This window comes from Mchenga conophoros, linkage group LG3, assembly GCF_057382185.1.
Source record: "Mchenga conophoros isolate Kocher_MC1m ecotype Shallow Benthic linkage group LG3, M_conophoros_male_GT1.1, whole genome shotgun sequence".
NCBI classification, from domain to species: Eukaryota; Metazoa; Chordata; class Actinopteri; order Cichliformes; family Cichlidae; genus Mchenga; species Mchenga conophoros.
The window spans coordinates 43,722,931-43,726,780 of record NC_140528.1 but is presented as its reverse complement, the minus strand read 5'-3'; the positions used below and the strand labels follow the sequence as shown (position 1 = coordinate 43,726,780).

General features: G+C 40.8%; 1 long non-coding RNA gene across 1 annotated transcript; it reads right to left on the bottom strand.

The window, feature by feature from the left end:
- Window positions 1-2,758: 2,758 nt before the first annotated feature.
- Window positions 2,759-3,572, bottom strand: LOC146578851 (uncharacterized). The gene is made up of 2 exons (XR_014891564.1): window positions 3,275-3,572; window positions 2,759-3,194 (listed from the first exon to the last, which is right to left on the bottom strand). It is a non-coding gene; the product is annotated as an uncharacterized LOC146578851 (long non-coding RNA).
- Window positions 3,573-3,850: the final 278 nt, after the last annotated feature.

Here is a 3,850-nt window from a genome sequence, read left to right as displayed (position 1 = left end):
CCCCCAGTTCTCACTTCTGAGTAGATTGCAGTTGGATCACACTCTGCAGAGTAAAACACATACAGAAGACGTCACTGCACATACAGCAGGTTATAAAAAGTACTCTTAGTGCACAGGATGTGCGTTAAAAGAAGAGTTATCATTTCCCAGGTAGCTCTATTAAAGCCTTTCACAGAAACTGTCAGCGGCTTTCAGAAGCTCTGTGGTCATCTTTCCTGTTTCAGACAAACAGCCACATTATTTTTGGTCATTCGTATTTAACACCAGAGGAAGATAAAATACACATTTTACCACAAAATATAAACCAGACTCACACTTTTTCACACTATATGCACACTATCATCAACACTATGATCAGAATTCTGCATTCACATGTCAGTTTCATGGAAACAAAAGAAGGAAATAACCCTTTGTGGTTTCACACAAGTTTAAAACACACAAACCTACTAATTTAGGTAAAGAACAGTTGCTGAAAACACATTTATCAACACGTTAAGTTCTGGTCTAAATAAGCAGAATGTAAAATATGATGATGTTTGTCCATCATTTAAACAGTTTTAATGTCCATTTAAAATCCGACTTAACATGAGAGCTACAGATAACTCATTTTGTCTCTGTTGCTTCATAAACATCTTCTAACTCCTTGCAAACATCGCTGAGCAGCTCTGCAGGTTTCTGGAGCTTAATTTCAGCTTTTAGTGACCTGTTTCTGTTAGTCATTGTGGAAACAGGTTTAATACTCAGAGAATTTAGAATGTTACCTTAACCTTATCCGTTGCTTAGTTTTGGTATTTGGCCTTCAACTACCTAAACACATACGCTAGCTTAGCTCCAGTTCCTACCTTGGCAGTACATGTGAATGTGACCTTGTCTCACTGTGTTAGCCTTGCTATGGGCTCCCACAATCAAACTGTTGAGGAGCTGGAAAGATGCATCTCAGAAGTCTGCATGGGGTATCTATGTAACAAGAGAGTTGTTTCTAACCTTTTCATACCACCGTAGAAAAAAACCCTTCCAGCTCATTTAGTATTCCAGTAAAAAATACCGCCTGCATTTATAGTGGTGGGATCTCATTTGTTTTCCCTTTAAGCACTTTGTGATTTTCTCTCCTGCATTAGAACTTAGAACTTTTTAGTTTCTTGCGCAATGAAATTGGGTATTAAGATTTATTTCTTCCTTGAACCCTCACTGGAGTTACACACTTGAGGCACTCCAACTATGTTACAACATGCAAGCAAACTGCTAACAGAATCCACCACAGATAATCAAACAGCATCCTAGTATTTACAACAAATATTGCCCCTGTGAAATGCAATCAAACCTCTATCAGGGCCCTGTTTCAGGAAGCCGGTTTAGAAAACTCAGAGTGAAAAACGATACGCAGGGTTGAGTAACCCCGAACTGTCCAACTCGGAATATTCGGTTTCAGAAAGGCTGATAACAAGTAGTTCAATCAACGCGGAGTTGCTTTAACCCCAAGTTAAAAACGCGCACGAGGATACATAAAGCCCTGATAAGCGGAGCACAGATTAAGCGAGTCACCATGGAGACGGAGGGAAAGTAGGCGCGGTCAATGTATTTCACAGCGCTTGAGGCCGAAATTCTGATGGCAGCATATGCCGAAAACATGCAAATTCCGCGGAAAAAAGTAACACAGCCACAGCTGCAAAAGAAAGGGAGCATGCATGGCAAAACATAGCCGACAGAGTCAATGCGTGAGTGTTAATATAAACATTGATCTAGGGATTTCCACCCATTTAACACGTTATTTTATCATATGTTATTTTATTTGTTATTTTATACATTTTATTTTGTGATGACGTGAGCACAAGTGCAACCCAACAGGCCCCAAACGTTCCTGGCAGCAAGTAAAAATGAAATATAAAAATATAGTCCAAACAGGTAAGGTGTAATTGTATTATGAGCCATAGTGCTTGGTCTGTTTGTCCGATGTAAATCAATTGCAGTTAGAGGCTACATTAATTTTCTTTCTGTAAGCACTTATTGAAATTATCTGAGCACATTACAAGTACATATTTGCTTACTCTGTATGCTCAAATGTGACCCGTTATAGCCAACAGAAAAAAAGCGGAGGCCCGAAAAACAGGTGGGGGTCCTCCACCACCACCACTCACAGAGGCTGAGCAGTTGCTCTCAGCCAAAACAGTGGGCACCCTGTGGCTGAAGGCATCTCTGCGGGGACATCCTCTGAGTCAATAACCCCGCAAGACACAAGTGCCTACATAGGGGGTAAATCCAAAATAATACATGATGGGCATACATCCTTTCTTCACAGTCACCTTTGCAGTGCTACTCATTCATTTGATAAACTCTTTACCATAATGGATTATTTTGTAGTGAAGTTATTTTCCTACTGATTTTGCCTTCCCTCAGTCTTGGTTGTCTCTGAGAGCATAATGACAATGAAGTGTAAGGTGATTGGTATGTTTGTTAATTGCCATTTGGTCCCTTGTAAGTTATAAGTGACCTGTATAAACCTCATATTCTATCAGTTGATGGTGGTGGTGTACTGCATCTGGTGCAGCCTCCTGTTGAGCCAGACCAACATGCAGTTGTGAGTAATACTCCACAGATTATATGAGTTTACAGTAGAACAGCAATGTTGTCTATTTCTTTACTACAGGAAAATAATGAAGAAACATTGACAGCTGTTACAGAGGAGGAAGCAACAGAGACACTTTATGAGGTTTACATCTTTTAATACTTTGTGTACAGGAAATACAGGCGACCAATAAAGCCAGTTGAACAAAAAATCTGTTTATTCTTCTTTCAACATGTTGAGGTGATGGGTCAAAAGAAATGATTGTGACATATGGTGTCTCTGACTGCGCTTCCATCTTGTATGTCCGTGGGAGGGTCAGGATGTTCATGGTTTGGATCACTGCTGATGTTTGGTTCAGAAGGACAGTGTTCTCCTCTAATTGTGGCAATGTTGTGAAGAATCACACATGCCACAATAATGTCACATGCCCTTTCTGGGGTGACCCTGAGTCTTTGCAGGCACTGGAACCGGGCCTTAAGCATTCCGATAGTCATTTCAATTCTGGCTCTTGTCCTGCAATGAGCCAGATTATATCGCTGCTGTGGGCCCGGTTCAGGGTCAGAGTAAGGGGTAAGCAAATAGGGTAAACATGGATACCCCCTATCACCAAGCAAGTAGCCAGTGAACTCTCCTAAGACAGAAGGATACACTTCAGTTCAAATGTCCCTGAAGCAATTGGTCTTTATATATTTTAAAGTATTCTCAACTCACCATGTCCAAATTTTGTGCTCAGTGTACATTCACGGAATATTTGTGAGTCATGAACAGAGCCTGGCCACTTGGCTTCCACATTTGTGATAATGTTGGCAGCATCATATATGATCTTCACAGTGCAGAGAACACAAATTAGCATCCATTACTATAATGAAATAATTTGTTAGTTTGAAATGCTACAGGGAACTATGTACCTGCACATTAATGCTGTGGAAAGACTTCCTGTTCACATAGTCTCCTTCATTTACTGAAGGAGCAATGATTGGAATGTGAGTGCCATCTGTACAGCCAATCACGCCTGGGAACCCTGAAAATAAATGTAAAATTTAAGTAGTAGTCCAAGTATCACCACATCATGAATTAAGTTTTGGTCATCCTGATACCTGCAATTTTGTGGCATCCCTCTTTGATGAATCTTGTGGGTCTGTGACCGGGGAACACCACAAACGAGTACAGGAGACGTTTCAGTGCAACTGTAACATTCCTGCCCGACAGACGGTAGCCTTGGAAACGTGCTCAGCGTCACCAATATTATACAGAAAGCTCCCGTTTGCAAAAAACCGAAGTGCAATA